The sequence below is a fragment of the Engystomops pustulosus genome, chromosome 4 (assembly GCF_040894005.1).
Source record: "Engystomops pustulosus chromosome 4, aEngPut4.maternal, whole genome shotgun sequence".
Lineage (NCBI taxonomy): Eukaryota > Metazoa > Chordata > Amphibia > Anura > Leptodactylidae > Engystomops > Engystomops pustulosus.
Window position 1 is genome coordinate 211,692,208 of NC_092414.1, and position 23,944 is coordinate 211,716,151.

The 23,944-nt window shown below is 43.9% G+C and overlaps 4 non-coding genes and 1 pseudogene across 4 annotated transcripts; 3 read left to right on the forward strand and 2 right to left on the reverse strand.

Moving 5' to 3' along the window:
• The first annotated feature begins 58 nt into the window (after nt 1–58).
• Nucleotides 59–193, forward strand: LOC140129306 (U8 small nucleolar RNA). Its single transcript, XR_011855500.1, has one exon. It is a non-coding gene; the product is annotated as a U8 small nucleolar RNA (small nucleolar RNA).
• A 3,316-nt stretch (nt 194–3,509) lies between these two features.
• On the reverse strand, nt 3,510–3,644 carry LOC140129311 (U8 small nucleolar RNA). Its single transcript, XR_011855505.1, has one exon. It is a non-coding gene; the product is annotated as a U8 small nucleolar RNA (small nucleolar RNA).
• Nucleotides 3,645–8,798: 5,154 nt separating this feature from the next.
• Nucleotides 8,799–8,933, forward strand: LOC140129298 (U8 small nucleolar RNA). Its single transcript, XR_011855493.1, has one exon. It is a non-coding gene; the product is annotated as a U8 small nucleolar RNA (small nucleolar RNA).
• Nucleotides 8,934–11,115: 2,182 nt separating this feature from the next.
• LOC140129299 (U8 small nucleolar RNA) lies at nt 11,116–11,250 on the reverse strand. The gene has a single exon (XR_011855494.1). It is a non-coding gene; the product is annotated as a U8 small nucleolar RNA (small nucleolar RNA).
• A 727-nt stretch (nt 11,251–11,977) lies between these two features.
• LOC140129323 (U8 small nucleolar RNA) lies at nt 11,978–12,088 on the forward strand (annotated as a pseudogene).
• The last annotated feature ends 11,856 nt before the right edge of the window (nt 12,089–23,944 follow it).

Below are 23,944 nucleotides of genomic sequence, written 5' to 3' on the forward strand. Positions count from 1 at the left end.
CCCTGATGTAGCTGGGGGTCTCTATGTGTGTGCCCCCCGCTCAGCCCACCCCCCTGTATTATCAGTGAGGTTATTCCTTACCTGTTCCTCCACATGGGGGCGCAGTACATGATGAATGGAGGAGGCTGAGTGTGTGATTACACAAGACTCCTGCACCCCTTATCCTGACAACATGAGGGGGGCACCTTCTGATACTGCATGGTTATATTTAAAGGAAACCTACCACTTACAAGTGGTAGGTTTAGACACATATACATGGCACCAGCTCAGGGTGAGCTGGTGCCCGAGCATATTTTTGTTAGGGGAACAAAGCCCCTATCGCTGTTTTATAAGTTATATTGACTTATAACACCATGCCCGTTCGTGCGCCGGATTCTAAAGTGCTGGAGAGCCGGTGACGTCACTGAGCTCTCCGGCACACGCGCGCCTGCGCAACTTAGCACGGGGAAACAGGCCGTGCTAAGTTGCGCAGGCGCGCGTGTGCCGGAGAGATCGGTGACGTCACCGGCTCTCCAGCACTTTAGAATCCGGCGCACGCACGCGCGCGCATGGTGCGCCGTGCCCAAGTGCGGTGCGCCGAGTTGTAAGTTAATATAACTTATAAAACAGCGATAGGGGCTTTGTTCCCCTAACAAAAATATGCTCTGGCACCAGCTCAGGGTGAGCTGGTGCCATGTATATGTGTCTAAACCTACCACTTTTAAGTGGTAGGTTTCCTTTAAGTAAAATTGTAGAAGCATCAAGGAAAAGTAAATACTGCTAAGTATCCACATTGGAGCTTTATTAAAAATGATTGGGCCCCATAGCAAGTTCTTGTTTAAAGGGAACCTACCACCATGAATCTACCTATAAAGGTAGATCAGGTGGTAGGTGGATGTAAGGGACGTGAGGAGAGCTCTTTTTAGAGCTAATCCTCACGTCCCCGCTAACTTTTGGGAAACTTTATTGACCTAATATGTAAATTTCGTTATGCGGCTACTGGGGTGTGGAGTAGCCGGCACGAGGCTACACAGCGCGGCTACTCCACGCCCCAGTAACCAGTTGTGTGCGGCGCGCAGCTCCTCGGAGCTGGGACTGCTCAGCTGAACGCCGCACGCAACAGGGTAGGAGGAGTAATGTGGCTACTGGGGCGTGGAGTAGCCGCGCTGTGTAGCCTTGTGCCGGCTACTCCACGCCCCAGTAGCCGCATAACGAAAATTACATATTAGGTCAATAAAGTTTCCCAAAAGTTAGCGGGGACGTGAGGATTAGCTGGCTGTATATGGTGCACTTCTTTAATAACATTAACCTGTTGGCGCTCAGCATTGATATTTCGGATGCAGTGCTGATGCCAGGTGTAACATATGGCTGACACCCCAGTGTAACACCCGCGGTCAGAGTGGGATCCAATCGCGGGTGTTTAACCCGTTAAATGGAGTGGCCAGCGTGACCGCCGCATTTAGCATGCCTTTGGGGTGTCTTTCCCCCACGGTCGGTCCCCCCACACCGAGCAGTGTAGGCAGTGCCTTAAAGATGGCGTCCGCGACATATAGGCTGTGTGTATGTGTATGTATGCATGTGCATAGGCTGACACTGCTAATACCCTGCAATACATCAGTATTGCAGAGTATTATCATGAACAGCAAATCAGATGATTGCTTTTTCATGTCCCATGGTGGAAATAGTAAAAAAGTTATACAAAAAAGTTATTCAATGAAAAATAAAGTAATAAATCAATAAAAATGCCCATAAGCCCCACAACATATAAAGAGACATATAACGCTAAAAAAAGTCTAAATCATAACACAAACCCCACATATATAGTATCACCGCGTCCGTAACAATCCGTAGAATAAAATAAATCATTATTGAACCCGAACGATGAATGCCATTAAAAAAACTGTTAAAAACCCGCCAAAAATTATGATTTTTACCTATTGAATCGCGCAAAAAACAAGCCATCAACCAGCTCCGTGGGGGGGGGGTCTCTGTACTCGGGAGAAATTGCATAACAAATTGTGACGCGTGACATCAAAATAAATTATCCAGACATATCAAAAATTATGAAAAAGTAAAGTAGACAAATGGGAAATGTTATTCAGCAACTTATTTAGGTGGTAAATCGATCTGCCTTAAAGTGCTATGATTTAGAATTTCGAAAAATTGCAAATTTTTCAAAAAAAATCATTATTTTTTTTTTTTGGTAAATAAATGCAAAACTTATCAGCCAAAATGTACCACTAAAATGAAGTACAACATGTGGGGGAAAAACAATCTCAGAATCACTTTGATAAGTAACAGTGTTCAAAAGTTATAACCATATAAAGAGACGCAGGTCAGAATCCAAAAAAATCGGGCTGAGCCTTAAGCTGTAAAATGGCTGCGTCCTTAAGGGGTTAATGGAATCATAGTCACATCCAGTAATGTGCCCACAAAGTAAAATGCCAATTTTGGTGGCTCTACGTAGAATAATACCCCCTTATCTTTGTCTAATACTTATATTAACCCCCCCCCTCCCCCTTGCAGGAGGCCCCAGACATACATAACTCTCCATCTCTATTGCTCCCGAAAGATAAAATCCCCCCCCCCCCACCTCAGACTGCGGTCACATACAGTTTTTGAATTGAACTTTGAAATGTAATTCCAAGGCTCCAAAGAGGATCGTGGCCTTGTTGCAGCTTGTTAAAAAAGTAAAAATGTAAAAATAACGTACTCCCCTCCGACGTTCCCGGTCTCCCGCTCTGTCGTCCGATGTATCAGATTCAGATAGAGGCGATGGGTGGGCGTACCAGGCGGGGGGATATTGGTGGAGCTCAGCGTGCCTGCATCCGGGACACGGCTACAATGGACAACATCATGGGAGACTGGGAGGAACGAAGAAGGTGAGAACTCTTATTTTTTTTTTACAGCCCTCCCCAACCTACCTCTAGATGGACAAGCTCCTCACTGCACCCTTTGAATTTTGCTTCAAGGCAATTGAAACGCTACATGTGAACGCAGCCCAACAGCGGGAGCTCTGTAGCTTTATTGGCTACACACAGACACATTTTTCTTTAATTTATTACACTTCAGAAAAAAAAAATCTTTTTCAACATCATTTTCAAAATTTTTTGGAGCATTGACATTTAGGAAATAAAAAAAAAACATCAAAAGTAAAATTGTCATTATAACCATGTAGCAAAATATGCTGCAGATGTTTATATCCAGATGTGATGCTAATTAGGCTCCAGCATGAGAGGGGGCTGCTGGGGGCAAGGGGGAGGGGTAATATAAGTATTGGACAAAGGTAAGGGGGCATTATACTATGTGGGGGCCACCAAAAATGGCATTTTACTTTGTGGGCACATTAGTGGTTGTGATTATGACTCAAAAATATGATTAAAGGGGAGCATCATAATCACACAGCACCCCGTACACATTTACTACTAAAAGTTTGTTGTCCAATAACTTCTATGCAGATATGTGGTGAGGTTTACTTTATCTTCATAGAGAAAACCTGCACTAACTTCACCCAAATACAGCAATGCAGTATCAGAAGGTGCCCCCCTCATGTTGTCAGGATAAGGGGTGCAGGAGTCTTGTGTAATCACACACTCAGCCTCCTCCATTCATCATGTACTGCGCCCCCTTGTGGAGGAACAGGTAAGGAATAACCTCACTGATAATACAGGGGGGATGGGCTGAGCGGGGGGCACACACATAGAGACCCTCAGCTACATTAGGGACAACAAGAGGGCTGTCACCTTCTGATACTGCATGATTGTAGTTTCTGTATATACTCCTTTATATACTGAGTTTTTCAGCACACCTCAGCTTATACTCGTGTCATGAGAAAAAACAAACACTGTAGTCACCTCTTCCATACCGCGATACTCAGGCATTGCTCCAGCCAGGGCCGATTCTAGCCATTTTGCTGCCTGAGGCGAAAATTGAAAATGCTGTCCCCCGACCCCCATTTTAAAAATGTTGGGTTGTCATAAGAACCAGGAGTAACACTAAAGCTTCATTACAGACACCTGTGATAACTGTTACAGCTGATTATTGTAGCCTAGGACTAAAGTACAGTAATTACCAACATCCAGAGGTCCGTTTGTAACTAGGGGTCGTCTGTAAGTCGAGTGTTAAGTAGGGGACCGCCTGTAGTTGATAAGAAGATCTTATGCAGATGAAGCGTACTGCTATACCGATAGAATATACAGTAGACTACACCAAAAAATAGAAAACCCATTAGGTATGGGCATATAAACAAAATACCTTAGGGTAAAATAGGATATTACCAAAAAAAAGGTTCAAAAGAACACAGAAACAAATAATAACCATAAATATACTTTATTTCAATCAAAATAGATGTTAAAAACCAAACATAATACAGCATACATGAACGGACACAAATGATATAAAATTGTGTGTGTACCACATAACGGTAGTAACTAGCCAGTACAAATTATAACACACTAATAAGAATAATGAGTGCACAGTAAGATGGGACAATGCCCAAAAGTAAATAAACTCAGAGTGTACAACACAAAGCTGTAAACCAGTGGCTGTAATACCATACCAAGGAGAGGATCACACACAGACAATGCCCCGACACGTGTTTCACATTTGGCGCTTTTTCAAGGGGAGTGAAAAAGCGCCATATGCGAAACACCCAGTCCCTGGGTTACGTACAAGATAGGGTCTGTAGGTTTGTTCTTAAGTTGAGTTTGTATGTAAGTCGGAACTGTATACTTTATTATTGTAACCCCAGTCAAACTTTTTTTGGTCTTTGTGACAGTTGGGTTGTCATAAGAACCAGGATTAACAATAAATCTTCATTACAGACACCTCTGATAACTGTTACAGCTGTTTATTGTAGCCTAGGACTAAAGCCCAGTAATTACCAACATCCAGAGGTCCGTTTGTAACTAGGGGTCGTATGTAAGTCAGGTGTTCTTAAGTAGGGGACCACCTGTAGTTGTTACTAGTATCCTAAGCCTATCTATACAAAGCTGAGCAAAAATCAATAGGGAGGTAAAGAGTTGATAAAATCTTTGGGGAAGTTTTGCCTCCATGCACACACCAAGGGTTAACAACCTGATATTGGAGCACATACAGTTCCAGCCCCTCAGTACCTGAGCTCTGTTCTTTACTGCTCTCTGGCACAGCAGGGGTTTCAGCCAGCATTTCAGAGACTTCCCCCTCACTCAGCGGCTCCTGCCGGCAAACCTGTGACTCCCGGCCTGCACGTGTGTAGCTGGATCCAGTGACTCTTCAGGTCCTGAGGCTCCGCACAGTCCTGGGCTCCTCCACCTGCAGTCTCCTGCTGCTCCAGCCTCCTCCTGTCCTCCGGTCTCCCTGCACAAGGTCCAGAGAGCGGGAGCTTCACTTGTGGCTCCTCACGAATGTTATCTACACGTGGAGGCTGGAAGGACAGGAGAACCTGTCAGCAGGCTGGAGATGCTTGCAGTGCACGCTGTCAGGTCACATCGTGTATACACACCACGCCCCCAAGTCCCATCTCCGCTCTGTATAGTAATCGCGTCTGTGTTCTTAAAGAAACAGACGCGATTAATTTCATGGTGGGTGATTCAGGCGGCATTGAGCGCCCGAATCACCCACATTACAGACGCCCAGGGTGCCGCTCTAATCAAGGCTCGGGCATCTGCCGCCTGAAGCGAGATTTTCATCTCACCTCATGGCAGATGCGGCCCTGGCTCCAGCGACTGACTGCACGGGGACACAGAGCCGGTGCCGTGGCATCGCGGTATGGAAGAGGACTGCAATGTTTGTTTTTTTTTCCTACAGGAATTATATTTTAGGCAGGGGCTGGGCAGGCTATATACTACGGGAGGTTGGCAGGCTATATAGTACAGGGGGGCTGGCAGGCTATATACTACAGGGGGGCTGGCAGACTGTATACTACAGGGGGGCTGGCAGGCTATATACTACAGGGGGGCTGACAGGCTGTATACTACAGGGGCTGGCAGGCTATATACTACAGGGGGGCTGGCAGGCTGTATACTACAGGGGGGCTGGCAGGCTGTATACTACAGGGGACTGGCAGGCTGTATACTACCCCTTTTACAACATTTATGGAGTCATATCCACATCCACTAATGTGCCCACATAGTATAATGCCCCCTTATCTTTATCCGATACTTATACTACCACCCCCCACCCCACCCCCAGCAGTCCCTCCTCATGCTGGAGCCTAATTAGCATCACATCTGGATATAAATATCTGCAGCATATTTTTCTACATGGTTATAATGACAATTTTATTTTTGATATTTTTTACATTTCTAAAAGTTAATGGTCCAAAATTTTTAATTTGTACTATGGGGTCTTCATAAATGATGTCTTCAAAAATGATGTTAAAAAAAAAAACAGATTTTCTGAAGTGTAATAATTTAAAGAAAAATGTGTGTGTAGCTCCCGCTGTCTTACAGCCACTGCTTCAGTGTTGGGCTGTGTTCACATGTAGCGTTTCAATTGCCTTTTGAAGCACAATTCAAAGGGTGCAGCGAGGAGCCAATTGCATTGTTTTATTACAGGCAGTCCCTGGGTTACTTAAGATAAGATCCATAGGTTTGTTCCATGGATAAGATAAGATCCATAGAAACTGTATATTTTATAATTGTAGCTCCAGACAAAAATCTTTTTTGCTCCAGTGACAATTGGAGTTTCAACCGTCTGATACGTCGCTGGGCAGATCGGGAGACCGGGAGCGTCGGAGGTGAGTACATGTCCATTTTCTTTACAGCTCCCCCGGCCCACTTCTATCATTATTAAAAAGTTGGACAACAACAATGTTAATGTAATGTAAACACAATGTTAACAATCTGTGACAAGGCCAAGCTCCTCTTTGCAGCCTTTGAATTACATTTCAAAGTTCAATTTAAAGTCTGTATGTGACCGCAGTCTGAGGGTGTGTGTGTGTGTGTGTGGGGGGTTATCTTTCGGAGGAGCAAAAGAGATGGAGAATTATGTATGTTTTGGGCCTGCTGCAAGGGGGAGGGATAATATAAATATCAGACAAAGATAAGGGGATATTATACTATGTGGGGGCCAACAAAATTGACATTTTACTTTGTGGGCAAATTAATGGATGTGATTGACTCAATAAATGTTATTAAAGGGATGCAACATATTCACACATCCCAGAGTACACAGAGTCATTTACAAAAGTTTTTATGGGGCCCAATTATTTCTAGTAAAGCTCCTATGTGGAGAGATTTACTCCCTCTTGATGGAGAAATTTTTAGTTACTTCATTAAAATACAACAATGCAGTATCAGAAGTTTTGAAGCCGGTCCGTTCTATTTCGGCAACAGAAGTTAATACGGTAGAAGTCTACGGGTCCACCAAAAAAAAGCTGATGCCGTGGAGACATACAGTACTCTGTCAGAGTACTTCTTATTAGTTGTAGAATTTCTCCTTGAGCATACATTTTTTATTGTTTGACGTTACTATTTGCAAGTGGAGGTGAGATTTCCCCCCTCCCTTGCAAATATATATATATGTCCCAGTGGGAGGATCTCTTTCTTTTCTCCGCAAGTAATCCATACCATGTATCAATTGTGTGGCTTAGTCGTTATATTGATGACCTGGTGTAGATTTTGGGGAAGGAAGGGTCGTCTTTGAATAGTTTGTCACATCCTATCTCAATTGTAATGAGATGAATTTACAGTTTACGTATTCTTATGGCAGCTCGTCCACTACATTTTCGGACGTTACACCGGAGGAATGTGGTGAAAAAGTTCTAATTAGTCCCTATAGAAAACAAATAGCAGGGAATTCTATTCTGCTAGCGTCATCCGGCCATTTTTCTTCCCATAGTCTGGTCCGGGTTTGGGAAATCATCCAGTTAAGTTGTGGTCACATGACTTCTTCACGTGCGTTCCGGCACCACGTCATTCCTGGGAGACAGACTGTAGCCACGCTGATGTGAGGAATGCTGTGTTTTCTGGTCTATGTTTACGCCCCCCCGGTCCGGCATTGGGTAAGTGTCTCTATTTATAGTGCTCACTTATACATATATACGTTGTGGAGATCATGATTAAGATGCAGTAGCATCGAAACGCATCAATTCCATGTGTTTTTTTTTTCTCATCCACGTAAATATGCACCTGCAGCATGGAAGAAAGAATAACTTGTTTTGCACAAGTATCTTTGTGGTTCCCTTAAGTGCCGCATACCGCTATGTTTCCCTAATTTTGACTTTGTGCGCTATTTTCTGTTATGGGGTTAAACGCAATGAAAAAATGTTATTATATTTTGAAAGATTGGGGATTTTCGGATGCGGCGATAGCTAATGTGTATAAGATTTTTGCTGTTTATTTAAATTTATATGAACAGAAACGCCAGGTCCGCTCATCATTACGCAAGACATAAAAATAAAAGACAGAGCCGGTATTCTTGTTCCTATTTCTGCTCATTTTGTCTCATTTTCTCTCGGGCAGCCATATTCAATGGTCATCGGAGCCTGAGCAGATCTAACCCACAGATGAAAGGGTGCACGCAAATGTCTATGTGATTGTGGTTTTTCATCACGTGCAGGTGTCCTTAGACATATACATTGACTATACGCTGCCCTCGCGATGCTCTACATTCTGCTGTCAGGTCAGAGAAGCCAAAGGGAAAAGCAGAATTGCAGTTTTTATTTTTTATAACTGTAAGTAAAGAGTCAATAAAAGTTCTTCAATAAGTTCTGTGACTCCTATAATAACCACAGTGACTGGTGTGTAATAGCTGCACATGTATTATATATCACACCTCTCCCTGATGTAGCTGGGGGTCTCTATGTGTGTGCCCCCCGCTCAGCCCATCCCCCTGTATTATCAGTGAGGTTATTCCTTACCTGTTCCTCCACATGGGGGTGCAGTACATGATGAATGGAGGAGGCTGAGTGTGTGATTACACAAGACTCCTGCACCCCTTATCCTGACAACATGAGGGGGGCACCTTCTGATACTGCATTGTTATAGTTTCTGTGTATACTGAGTTATTGAGTGCAAAATACATGCTGAAAACTTCACCTCTGCTTATACTTGAGTCATGAGAAAAAAACAAACACTGTAGTCACCTCTTCTATACTGCAATGCTCCAGCATTGGCTTTGTGTACTTGCGCTGTCCATTGCTTGGCTTACACTATGATGTCAGCGGGGACACGGAGCCAATGCCGGAGCATCGTGGTATGGAATAGGACCTGTCGGGGGCGTCGCAAGGTGAGTGCAGTGTTTATTTTTCCTACAGGAATTATGTTGCGTGCAGGGGCTGGGCAGGCTACATAGCACAGGGTTCTGGGCGGGCTGTATATTACAGGGGGGGGGGGGGGCTGGCAGGATATATACTAAAGGGGGCTGGGCAGGCTATATTCTACAGGGGGCTGGGCAGGCTATATACTACGGGGGGTTAGCAGGCTATATACTACAGTGGGATATATATCATACAGGGGGCTGGGCAGATTGCATACTACAGGGGGCTGGCATGCTATACACTAGAGGGAGCTGGCAGTCTATACACTACAGGGGCTGGCTATATACTGGGAAGCTGTGACCAATGCATTTCCCACCTTCGGCTTATACTCAAGTCAAAAGGTTTTTCTAGTTTTTTTTGTGTTAAAATTGGGGGTCTCGGCTTATGATCGGGTTGGCTTATACTTGAGTATATACAGTAAGTGAAATTAGTGAAGCATTTCTCCATCATGGGAAAGTAAACTTCATCACTTATCTGCATAGGAGCTTTATAAGAAATGATTGGACCGTGTGGCTCTTTGTTTTTGGCTCTCTGCACACTGGGATGTGCACCCATTTTATACCATTTTTGGAGACATAGTTACATACACTAATGTTCCCACATAGTATAATGCCCCCTTATCTTTGTCCGATACTTATACTACCCCCCCCCCCCCCAGCAGCCCCTTCTGATGCTGGAGTCTAATTAGCATAACATCTAGATATAAATATCTGATATAAATAATGTCTTCAAAAATGATGTTAAAAAAGAAAGATTTTCTATAGTGTGATAAATGAAAGAAAAATGTGTGTGTAGCCAATAAAGCTTCAGAGCTCCCGCTATCTTACAGCCACTGCATCAGTGTTGGGCTGCGTTCACATGTAGCGTTTCAATTGCCTCAATTCAAAGGATGCAGCGAGGAGCCAATTGCATTGTGTTACTACAGGCAGTCCCTGGGTTATGTACAAGATAAGATCCATAGGTTTGTTCTTAAGTTGAATTTGTATGACCAATGATTATCCATAAAGCTTCATTACAGACACCTTACAGCTGATCATCGCAGCCTGGGACTATAGTAACATCCAGAGACTTCACCAGAGGTCACAGGGGGCAGAGGGGTCCGTCTATAACTAGGGGTCGTCTGTAAGTCGGATGTCCTTATGTAGGGGACTACCTGTATTGTGTATACAAAGCATTAACACGTTGAAGGGGTTGTCCATCTAGAGGTAGGTTGGGGGGGGGGGGGCCTGTAAATAAAAATAAAAATGTTCTCACCTCCTTCGTTGATCCTAGTCTTCTGCTCCCCTGTCCATCGTAGCCACGTCCCAGGTGCAAACACGATAAGCTCCACCAACTTCCCCCCGCCTGGCACATCCACCCGTCGCCTGTACCTGTGTCTGATACATCGCTCGGCAGATCGGGAGACCGGGAGCGTCGGAGGTGAGTACATGTCCATTTTCTTTACAGCTCCCCCGGCCCACTTCTATCATTATTAAAAAGTTGGACAACAACAATGTTAATGTAATGTAAACACAATGTTAACAATCTGCGACAAGGCCAAGCTCCTCCTTGGAGCCTTTGAATTACATTTCAAAGTTCAATTCAAAGTCTGTATGGGAACACAGTCTGAGGGTGTGGGGGGGGGAGGATTTATCCTTCGAGAGCATTATACTATGTGGGGGCCACCAAAATTGACATTATACTTTGTGGGCACATTAGTGAATGTGACTATGACTCCATAAATGCTATTAAAGGGATGCATCATATTCACACAGTGCAGGGGACACAGATTACAGTCATTACCAAAAGTTTGCTATGGGGCTCAATCATTTCTAGTAAAGCTCCTATGTGGAGAGATTTCCTTTCCATTGATGGAGAAATACTTCAGTAACTTCACTTAAACACAACAATGCAGTATCAGAAGGTGCCCCCCTCATGTTGTCAGGATAAGGGGTGCAGGAGTCTTGTGTAATCACACACTCAGCCTCCTCCATTCATCATGTACTGCACCCCCATGTGGAGGAACAGGTAAGGAATAACCTCACTGATAATACAGGGGGATGGGCTGAGCGGGGGGCACACACATAGAGACCCCCAGCTACATCAGGGAGAGGTGTGATATATACTACATCTCTGTCATCTAGCGCCCCCTACTGATATTACATGCTGCCAGTGGACTATATGGTCAAGATATAGAAAATTTTAACATATCTTTAGGATCTGATCACAAAGAAATGGAAATCTTACTCAACCTTAACCTTCTGTACTGACTAATATATCAGCGCTCTTATCAGAGGACGGACTCGGACATGAATGCAGGTGGGAAGAGGATTTGGTTTCCATCACAAGGTTCAGGATTTCACCCAAATACGATATAAGTGAAGGGTCCATTGCCCCCCGAAACTCAGAGCCGTGTGTATGAGCCCATAGAAGCCCATGAGGATGTGTCCTCACTGTAGAATATACTAATAACACGTCCTCATATTCTCATCCTGTGCAGATGTCCTTAGACATATACATTGACTATACGCGGCCATCGTGATGCTCTACATTCTGCTGTCCAATCAGAGAAGCCAAAGAGAAAAGCAGAATTGCAGTTTTTATTTTTTATAACTGTAAGTAAAGAGTCAATAAAAGTTCTTCAATAAGTTCTGTGACTCCTATAATAACCACAGGGACTGGTGTGTAATAGCTGCACATGTATTATATATCCCACCTCTCCCTGATGTAGCTCGGGATCTCTATGTGTGTGCCCCCCGCTCAGCCCATCCCCCTGTATTATCAGTGAGGTTATTCCTTCCCTGTTCCTCCACATGGGGGCGCAGTACATGATGAATGGAGGAGGCTGAGTGTGAGATTACACAAGACTCCTGCACCCCTTATCCTGACAACATGAAGGTGGAAGCCTCTGGTACTGCATTGTTTTACCTATGTTACATCTTTGAAGCATTTTGCTGTAAGGGTAAATACCCATGCAGGGGCTTTTGTGACTCTATACTTGCTAGCCGTGTGTATGTAATGTACTGTTATTAGTGTCATAATCCCATCCCCTAATGTGCCCACAAAGTGTAACACCTCCTTATCTCTGTCTGCTGCATATAATACCCCCTTTCACTAGCCCCCACAAATCCATAATGCTCCATCTCTATTGCTCCCCCAAAGATAAAAAATCTCTCCACCTTTGGTTGGAATATTTGTTTAGTGTTTGAATTGAACTATAAAAATTTAATTTAAAACACATCAACGACCAGGATTAAAAAAATGTATGCAAATGAGCTTGAGGGGCTCCAGGCTCCATTAACACCTATAGAGCCTGGAGCCCCTCAGGCTCATTTGCATACAGTCCTTTATCCTTTAATGCTGCACAGCAGAACCTGGCATTATTGCAGTTTGTTAACATTGTGTTAAACACAATGGTAACACTTTGTAAACATTTTTTGAAAACACAGCAATTGGGCAAAACTCTACCCTCCATGCTTTATATTACATTTCAAAGTGCAATTCAAAGGAACATCTCTGAGACCACACAGAAAGATTGTCTTAGGGATAGACAAACAATACGACAGGATGGGGAGAAATCTGAGAGTGAACCTGGGGCCTTTGTTTTTTCTACCTGTTATAGCAAGCAGTTTTCCCAGATCAAACATAAAGTGAACAGATACATATATATACATATCTAGGGTTTACAGAGAATGGTCCGAAAAAGAAAAAACATCCAGTGAGCGGCAGTTCTGTGGGAAGAAATGCCTTGTTGATGCCAGAGGTCAGAGGAGAATGGGCAGACTGGTTCGAGCTGATAGTAAGGCAACAGTGACTCAAATCGCCACCCGTTACAACCAAGGTAGGCAGAAGAGCATCTCTGAACGCACAGTACGTCCAACTTTGAGGCAGATGGGTTACAGCAGCAGAAGACCACACCGGGTGCCACTCCTTTCAGCTAAGAACAGGAAACTGAGGCTACAATTTGCACAAGCTCATCGAAATTGGACAGTAGAAGATTGGAAAAACGTTGCCTGGTCTGATGAGTCTCGATTTCTGCTGTGACATTCGGATGGTAGGGTCAGAATTTGGCGTCAACAACATCAAAGCATTGATCCATCCTGCCTTGTATCAGCGGCTCAGGCTGGTGGTGATGGTGTCATGGTGTCTTTGGGCCCCTTGATACAACGCCACAGCCTACCTGAGTATTGTTGCTGACCATGTCCATCCCTTTATGAGCACAATGTACCCTGTAACATCTGATGGCTACTTTCAGCAGGATAATGCGCCATGTCATAAAGCTGGAATCATCTCAGACTGGTTTCTTGAACATGACAATGAGGTCACTGGACACAAATGGCCTCCACAGTCACCAGATCTCAATCCAATAGAGCATCTTTGGGATGTGGTGGAACGGGAGATTCGCATCATGGATGTGCAGCCGACAAATCTGCGGCAACTGTGTGATGCCATCATGTCAATATGGACCAAAATCTCTGAGGAATGCTTCCAGCACCTTGTTGTATCTATGCCACGAAGAATTGAGGCAGTTCTGAAGGCAAAAGGGGGTCCAACCTGTTACTAGCATGGTGTACCTAATAAAGTGGCCGGTGAGTGTATATATATATATTGATGCAGGATGATGACATGGCTCCAATTATAACTTCTTCATTGTGTGGCCAAAACATTGGGTTCTATCTTGTCTCCTAGTTTGACAGCACAGCTGGGAGGACATCTGTTCCCAGTTGGTTAAGATTTCCTGGAAAGCTTGTTCTTACATATGAGTACAGATAATAATAATAATTCTATACATGGCGCCATCAAATTCCGTAGCGCTTTACAAATCATAGGAGACATATACAAATATAATATTACATTACACAGAACAAACAGTCATATGGAACAATAGGAGAGAGGGCCCTGATCACAAGAGCTTACAGTCTATGAGGATGAGGGGGAGACACAAGAGCTTACAGTATATGAGGATTAGGAGGTGACACAAGAGCTTACAGTCTATGAGAATGAGGGGGTGACACAAGAGCTTGCAGTCTATGAGGATGAAGGGGGGACACAAGAGCTTACAGTCTATGAGGATGAGGGGGTGACACAAGAGCTTATAGTCTATGAGGATGAGAGGGTGACACAAGAGCTTACAGTCTATGAGGATGAGGGGTGACACAATAACTTACAGTCTATGAGGATGAGGGGTGACACAAGAGCTTACAGTCTATGAGGATGAGGGGGTGACACAAGAGCTTACAGTCTATGAAGATGAGGGGTGACACAAGAGCTTACAGTCTATGAGGATGAGGGGGTGACACAAGAGCTTACAGTCTATGAGGATGAGGGGGTGACACAAGAGCTTACAGTCTATGAGGATGAAGGGGAGACACAGGAGCTTACAGTCTATGAGGATGAGGGGTGACACAAGAGCTTACAGTCTATGAGGATGAGGGGGTGACACAAGAGCTTACAGTCTATGAGGATGAGGGGGACACAATAACTTACAGTCTATGAGGATGAGGAGGTGACACAAGAGCTTACAGTCTATGAGGATGAGAGGTTACACAAGAGCTTACAGTCTATGAGGATGAGTGATGACACAAGAGCTTACAGTCTATGAGGATGAGGGGGTGACACAAGAGCTTACAGTCTATGAGGATGAGAGTTGACACAAGAGCTTACAGTCTATGAGGATGAGGGGGTGACACAAGAGCTTACAGTCTATGAGGATGAGGGGAGACACAAGAGCTTACAGTCTATGAGGATGAGGGGGTGACACAAGAGCTTACAGTCTATGAGGATGAGGGGTGACACAAGAGCTTACAGTCTATGAGGATGAGGGGGTGACACAAGAGCTTACAGTCTATGAGGATGAGGGGAGACACAAGAGCTTACAGTCTATGAGGATGAGGGGGTGACACAAGAGTTTACAGTCTATGAGGATGAGGGGGTGACACAAGAGCTTACAGTCTAGGAGGATGAGGGGATGACACAAGAGCTCACAGTCTATGAGGATGAGAGGGTGACACAAGAGCTTACAGTCTATAAGGATGAGGGGCTACACAAGAGCTTACAGTCTATGAGGATGAGGGTGACGCAAGAGCTTACAGTCTATGAGGATGAGGGTGACACAAGAGCTTACAGTCTATGAGGATGAGAGGGAGGCACAAGAGCTTACAGTCTATGAGGATGAGGGGGTGACTCAAGAGCTTACAGTCTATGAGGATGAGGGGGTGACACAAGAGCTTACAGTCTATGAGGATGAGGGTGTTGACACAAGAGCTTACAGTCTATGAGGATGAGGGGGTGACACATGAGGTTGTATAATGTTCCAGCCATTCTTTATAAGGGAGCAATATAAAATAATTTAATAATTAATTTAATACATAAAAATTCTGCTGCTTGAACCAGCCATCAGCCGCCATCTTATTTACAGGGTCCTAGGTGAGGAAGACTGCAGAGAAGCCTGGAGCTTGGTAAATATCTGCTTTTTGCCAAATAACAGATAGGATAGTACATAGGATGGATTAGTAAAGGGAGAGTTGACATTTCAAGCAGTTAGCGAGTGTGATAGGCTTGCCTAAAGAGATGGGTTTTAAGAGCACGTTTGAAGCTTTGGAGGGTGGGTATTAGTCTGAGAGTCTGGGGAAGGGCATTCCAGAGAATTGGAGAAACTCGGGAGAAGTCCTGGAGAAGTGCATGGGAGGTTCGAATTAAGGTAGAGATTAATCTAATGTCACTGGCAGATCAAAGAGCACGGGAAGGGCGATAGACTGAGATGAGAGAAGAGAGATAGGGAGGTGCAGCATTATGCAGAGCTTTGTGGATGAGGGTTATTATTTTAAAGTGAATATGGAAGGAGACTGGCAGCCAGTGCAGTGATTGGCACAAATTGGAGGCATCCGTGTAGCGTTTGGCCTGAAAGACGAGCCTGGCTGCTGCATTAAGAATAGATTGTAGAGGAGAGAGTTTAGCGAGTGGAAGGCCGATTAGTAGGGAGTTACAGTAGTCTAGACGAGAGTGAATAAGTGCAACAATTAGCATTTTAGAAGTTTCAAATGTCAGAAACGGTCGGATTCTGGAGATGTTTCTGAGATGCATCTGGCAAGAGCGAGCAAGAGATTGAATATATGGTGAAAAAGAGAGGTCAGAGTCCAGCACAACCCCAAGACAGCGGGCCTGCTGCCTCGGTGCTATAGTGATCCCACAGACCGAGATGGAGAAGGGGGGGGGGTTGGCCAGCTAAGCGGAGGGTGGGGAGTGTCCCCGTGCCGGCACACTCGCTGCCGCTGGCAACTTTTCACATGTGAAAACGCCCTGCCTGGCGTAGAATAAGCTTGCACAGCCTCCCGCCCCTATACATCAAGAGGCGGAAGCCTCCCCCAATGTATCAGCCCTATCGAGACATTTTAAGGAAACGCACAATAAGAGCTTGGCAGGCTTTGTCTGGAGTGGTATTGAGAGGGTCTTCATTAAACAGAGAGGAGGCGATGTTAGACGTAAATTACTCAATCGTGAGACCTTCTTGATTCTTACTGTTTATTTATATTTATGTGATTCTAGGGAAGGGGGGGGGTGATTAGAATTTTTATGTTTTTTGATTACAATTTTTTTTTTACTTTTTTATTTTTACTATTTTTCAGACTTTAACCCTAGGTTGTCTGATCGATCCTACCCTATACTGCCATACTACAGTATATGCCATAAATGGGGATTTTCTTCTTCATTTATTACAATGTGCAATTAGCCATTTCATATTGACTTTATTGATCATAGTTAAAAAAAAGTTATTTATTTTGAGTAATTGGAGAACTTAGGCAACTGAATTAAATGTCCAAATGAGAAATCTACAGTGACCACTAAATCCTAGATGGATTCTAACAGGTGGTGAGGACAACGTGTGATTGATGGCCTTCACAGGGATAAGCCAGTGTACGTGAGCAGATGGGAAATGCAGGCATTTTTTCCGAGAGACAAAGTTTAGGATTTAGTTGTCGGGATAATGTTATTAGATCAGCAGTTGGGAATTTTTCACAGAATTTTTTTCATTCAAACTAGGTTTCAATCTTATACCAGCTCGTCAAGTGAGAAACTAGGTTTCAAGGACAAGCAGAGGGAGATACCACTACTAGTCATACTAATTCTTTATTATGTTGTTTTTTTCTAATCTGAACTTAATAGAAGTAAAACCTACATGAAGATTTACTTGTGCTGCCTACAATGTAAGGTTAGACAGTCTTATATTAGATTCATCAAAGTCTCTTAGACTGTCTACTCTTATTTTACATCTTTAATGTGTTGGAATCGTTCATGAACAACGAGACAAAATTTGGGCTCATGGCTACAAGTTTGTCTCCCAGTGTTTCTCACCTTAGGGTAACCCTACATTTCTATGAAAGGCCATGTCCCCTTTTTTGTATAAGTTTTAAAAGTGTCCCAAAACTATTTAAACAATTTGTTACATGTTGCATTTTATTCCGTTTTTTCTTTTTGGGTTCTCTTTCCAGCAGAACCTTAGGACATTTTGCTTTGTGCTTAATATGTAGTTATAAAACGCCAGATGTGACATGAAAATACAATGGGGCACATTTACTTACCCGTCCGGAGGAGTTCACCAAGTACGGAGTGTTAAACGATCATATACTCTGGCGCGATTCACTAAGATCATGCGCCCGATATCCTGCATGTGTCGCTTCCCCGCTCAGGTCCCCTGGAGTTCACCTTCCTCTTCCTGGTGCATGTAAGTGCATTGTCCGTGTATAATGCGCTGTGCGGGGAGTCACTAAGATCCTGCGCCCGATATCCTGCATGTGTCGCTTCCCCGCTCAGGTCCCCTGGAGTTCACCTTCTTCTTCCTGGTGTATGTAAGTGTATTGTTTTGGGACAATTTGATTCTTAAATCCCGCGCTCAGTCCGAATCAGTGCCCTGTTGAAGCTCCAAAGCTCCTTGAGGTGCTAGATGACACACAATTCTACTCAAAGGGAAGGGGGGTAAATAGGTGGTTTTCTGGCAGAGACTACAATAAAGACTCTCTGGACATCCCACTTTAGGAGAAAGTGCCATACAGGGCAGGAAACCGACAAAAAGGTCATGAGTCATGAGTGAGGAACTGTGATACTTTTCCATACCTTGTCCCCCAGTGTTACTCCTCATGTGCGAACACTGTACTGTTAGAAAAAAAAATTAATTAAATAAGGTATTTACCTATTTGTTTTGTTTAAGATCTACTTTTTAACAAAAGTCACCCTTGCTATCCAAAATAAGGGGATGTTAAAGAGGTAATAAAGAATTATTACCTCTTTAATGGTAAGGGAGATGGAACTGGGTTCCTCTTACACTAATGCTCAATGGAAAGCAACATTCTACTACATTATCAGAACATAAAGATACTTTTTGTTTCCATGGCCCAAGTGCATAACTTTACATTTATCTACATTAAACCTAATCAACCATTTCTCTGCCCACTCCTCAAGCTTCCACAAATCCCTCTGTAATGCTTAACTATCGGCCTCAGTATTTATTACTTTACACAGCTTAGTATCATCTGCAAATATTGAAACTTGACTGTGTAAACCCACTACAAGGTCATTAATAAAAATAATAAAAAGAAGTGGCCCCAATACTGACCCCTGTGGCACTCCACTGGTAACGTCAACCCAATCTGAGAATGTGCCATTAATAACAACCCTCTGTTTTCTATCACTAAGCCAATTACTTACCCAGATACACAGATTTTCCCCTATTCCCCGCAGTCTCATTTTATATACCAACCTTTTATGTGGCACGGTGTCAAATGCCTTTGAAAAGTCCAGATATACAACATCCACAGCGTCCCCCAGATCCAGTCTTGAACTTACATTCAGATGTATAAGCTCATATTAAGCAATATGCTCTGGTACATGACACCTGCCATAGTGTCCCACATACCTCAGGTCTTTGTTGGAGGCCATGAGGGCACAGGGGCTGTTTCACTTTCTATGGAGTTGTCCCTTTGTCTCCAATGTATGGAACCAAGCTTATACTTTTCTGAATGTTTGTTTGGGGACCTTCCAGCCATCTCCTGCTCAAGCGTTGTGGTTTTCGAACTTAGACGATTTCCAAACCCTAATGTAGAACAATTGCCTCCTTTGTTTTTCTCACTACAAAGTTACCTATTACTCGCTGCTGGAAGTAAAAGGACAATCCTAATCTCAACCTCCCAACCCTGGTATATAAACCCGTGCCCCCATACTATTACCCCTGTATGGGGCTATGGGTTTACCCTGTGTATTAATGAGATGCCATTGTTTGCATTGTTATTTGTAACTTTCTACCTTGTGTATTGTTCTTAGTAGCTTGGACGTTGTGTAAGACTTATCTCCTCATGAGTAACGCTGTGTGGGGCTCATTTACTAAGAGTAGCCCTGCTAAGTTTTGTCGGACTGTTCACCTTTTTTGGGGATTACATGGTCTGGAAAGGTATTTAACAGGTGTCTGAGCGGGAATTTTGGCACAAGCAATAATTTTTTGGTGCAGCTGCGCCGGCTTCCATGCAACACAGATTGGGGGGTGGCCGTCGGTCTGACTGATTCAGACTGAGCGCGGGATTTAACTTTCAAATTGTGTCGCAAGACAATGCACTTACATGCACCAGGAAGAAGAAGGTGAACTCCGGCGGACCTGAATGGGAAGCGACACATGCAGGATATCGGGCACATGATCTTAGTGAATCGTGGAACAGTGCATGATCGTCAGTGAACTCCAGAGGACGGGTAAGTAAATGTTCCCCTATGTGTTGATTATTCACTATGCTAAGTCAGCCTGGCCAGTGGCTATCCTGGAATTGGCACTCTTTATGAAGAAAAATATTTGGTGTAATTGTATACTTTTAAAAAAAAAAAAAATCTTTCAAAATTTAATAAACATATAATGATTTAAATGATATAATGATTTAAATAAATTGTAGGTATTATTTATTGTAATATTATTTTGCTTTTTTATTCATTTTGTCTATTTTAATGTAGTTGTTTTGAGAAAATGGGGATTATTACAAGTCAGAGAGCTTTCTATGCTTTCTATGTTTTCTGTTATACGGAGGTATTAATAGGGATCTGACACATGAGAACAGTTTGCTGTGTAAGCGTGGGAACAGATCTTCAGCACCTCTAGGTTATTAAACCAGAATCATATATAAACAATAACTCCTGCTCAATATTACCATAAAGATACAATTGCGAGGCTTTCATATATATATTTTATACAATTGTTTTGATAATGGAAGAGGAGTCTGAAATCCCCTTGTTGTGCAATCTCTATGTTGTGCGAGGAGAGAGGACACGTGTGTGTACTGTGCGAGGAGAGAGGACACGTGTGTGTATACTGTGCGAGGAGGGAGGACACGTGTGTGTGCTGTGCGAGGAGAGAGGACACGTGTGTGTATACTGTGCGAGGAGAGAGGACACGTGTATATACTGTGCGAGGAGAGAGGACACGTGTGTATATACTGTGCGAGGAGAGAGGACGCGTGTGTGTACTGTGCGAGGAGAGAGGACGCGTGTGTATACTGTGCGAGGAGAGAGGACGCGTGTGTATACTGTGCGAGGAGAGAGGACACATGTGTGTACTGTGCGAGGAGAGAGGACACGTGTGTATACTGTGCGAGGAGAGAGGACTCGTGTGTATACTGTGCGAGGAGAGAGGACGCGTGTATATACTGTGCGAGGAGAGAGGACACGTGTGTATACTGTGCGAGGAGAGAGGACACGTGTGTATACTGTGCGAGGAGAGAGGACGCGTGTGTATACTGTGCGAGGAGAGAGGACGCGTGTATATACTGTGCGAGGAGAGAGGACACGTGTGTATACTGTGCGAGGAGAGAGGACACGTGTGTATACTGTGCGAGGAGAGAGGACACGTGTGTATACTGTGCGAGGAGAGAGGACACGTGTGTATACTGTGCGAGGAGAGAGGACACGTGTTTATACTGTGCGAGGAGAGAGAACGCATGTGTATACTGTGCGAGGAGAGAGGACGCGTGTGTGTACTGTGCGAGGAGAGAGGACGCGTGTGTATACTGTGCGAGGAGAGAGGACGCGTGTGTATACTGTGCGAGAAGAGAGGACACGTGTGTGTACTGTGCGAGGAGAGAGGACACGTGTGTATACTGTGCGAGGAGAGAGGACGCGTGTGTATACTGTGCGAGGAGAGAGAACGCGTGTGTATATACTGTGCGAGGAGAGAGGACGCGTGTGTATATACTGTGCGAGGAGAGAGGACACGTGTGTATATACTGTGCGGGGAGAGAGGACACGTGTGTATACTGTGCGAGGAGAGAGGACACGTGTATACTGTGCGAGGAGAGAGGACGCGTGTGTATACTGTGCGAGGAGAGAGGACGCGTGTGTATACTGTGCGAGGAGAGAGGACACGTGTGTATACTGTGCGAGGAGAGAGGACGCGTGTGTATACTGTGCAAGGAGAGAGGACGCGTGTGTATACTGTGCGAGGAGAGAGGACACGTGTGTATATACTGTGCGAGGAGAGAGGACGCGTGTGTATACTGTGCGAGGAGAGAGGACGCGTGTGTATACTGTGCGAGGAGAGAGGACACGTGTGTGTACTGTGCGAGGAGAGAGGACACGTGTGTATACTGTGCGAGGAGAGAGGACACGTGTGTCTACTGTGCGAGGAGAGAGGACACGTGTGTGTACTGTGCGAGGAGAGAGGACACGTGTGTATACTGTGCGAGGAGAGAGGACGCGTGTATAAACTGTGCGAGGAGAGAGGACGCGTGTGTATACTGTGCGAGGAGAGAGGACGCGTGTGTATACTGTGCGAGGAGAGAGGACACGTGTATATACTGTGCGAGGAGAGAGGACACGTGTGTATACTGTGCGAGGAGAGAGGACGCGTGTGTACACTGTGCGAGGAGAGAGGACAGTGTGTATAGTGTGCGAGGAGAGAGGACACGTGTTTATACTGTGCGAGGAGAGAGGACAGTGTGTATACTGTGCGAGGAGAGAGGACACGTGTGTATACTGTGCGAGGAGAGAGGACACGTGTGTATACTGTGCGAGGAGAGAGGACACGTGTGTATACTGTGTGATGAGAGAGGACACGTGTGTATACTGTGCGAGGAGAGAGGACGCGTGTGTATACTGTGCGAGGAGAGAGAACGCATGTGTATACTGTGCGAGGAGAGAGGACACGTGTGTATACTGTGCGAGGAGAGAGGACACGTGTGTATACTGTGCGAGGAGAGAGGACGCGTGTGTATACTGTGCGAGGAGAGAGGACACGTGTGTATACTGTGCGAGGAGAGAGGACGCGTGTGTATACTGTGCGAGGAGAGAGGACGCGTGTATATACTGTGCGAGGAGAGAGGATATAGAATATAACTACTATAATACTGCCCCCTATGTACAAGAATATAACTACTATAACACTGCCCCCTATGTACAAGAATATAACTACTATAATACTGCCCCCTATGTACAAGAATATAACTACTATAACACTGCCCCCTATGTACAAGAATATAACTACTATAATACTGCCCCTATGTACAATAATATAACTACTATAATACTGCCCCCTATGTACAAGAATATAACTACTATAATACTTCTCCCTATGTACAGGAATATAACTACTATAATACTGCCCCCTATGTACAGGAACATAACTGCTAAAATACTGCCCACTATGTACAAGAATATAACTACTCCAATAGTGCCCCCTATGTCAAAGAATATAACTACTATAATACTGCCCCCTATATACAAGAATATAACTACTAAAATATTGCCCCCTTTTTACAAGAATATAACTACTATAATACTGCCCCCTATGTACAAGAATATAACTACTATAATACTGCCCCCTATGTACAAGAATATAACAACTATAATACTGCCCCCTATGTACAAGAATATAACTACTATAGTACTGCCCCCTATGTACAAGAATATAACTACTCTAGTTCTGTCCTCTATGTACAAGAATATAACTACTATAATACTGCCACCTATGTACAGGAATATAACTACTATAATACTGCCCCCTATGTACAAGAATATAACTACTATAATACTGCCCTCTATGTACAGGAATATAACTACTATAATACTGCCCCCTATGTACAAGAATATAACTACTATAATACTGCCCCCTATGTACAGGAATATAACTACTATAATACTGCCCCCTATGTACAAGAATATAGCTACTATAATACTGCCCCCTATGTACAGGAATATAACTACTATAATATTACCCCCTATGTACAGGAATATAACTACTATAATACTGCCCCCTATGTACAAGAATATAACTACTATAATACTGCCTCCTATGTACAGGAATATAACTACTATAATACTGCCCCCTATGTACAGGAATATAACTACTATAATACTGCCCCCTATGTACAAGAATATAACTACTATAATACTGCTCCCTATGTAAAAGAATATAACTGCTAAAATACTGCCCCTATGTACAGGAATATAACTACTATAATACTGCCCCCTATGTACAAGAATATAACTACTATAATACTGCCCCCTATGTACAAGAATATAACAACTATAATACTGCCCCCTATGTACAAGAATATAACTACTATAGTACTGCCCCCTATGTACAAGAATATAACTACTATAGATCTGTCCTCTATGTACAAGAATATAACTACTATAATACTGCCACCTATGTACAGGAATATAGCTACTATAATACTGCCCCCTATGTACAAGAATATAACTACTATAATACTGCCCCCT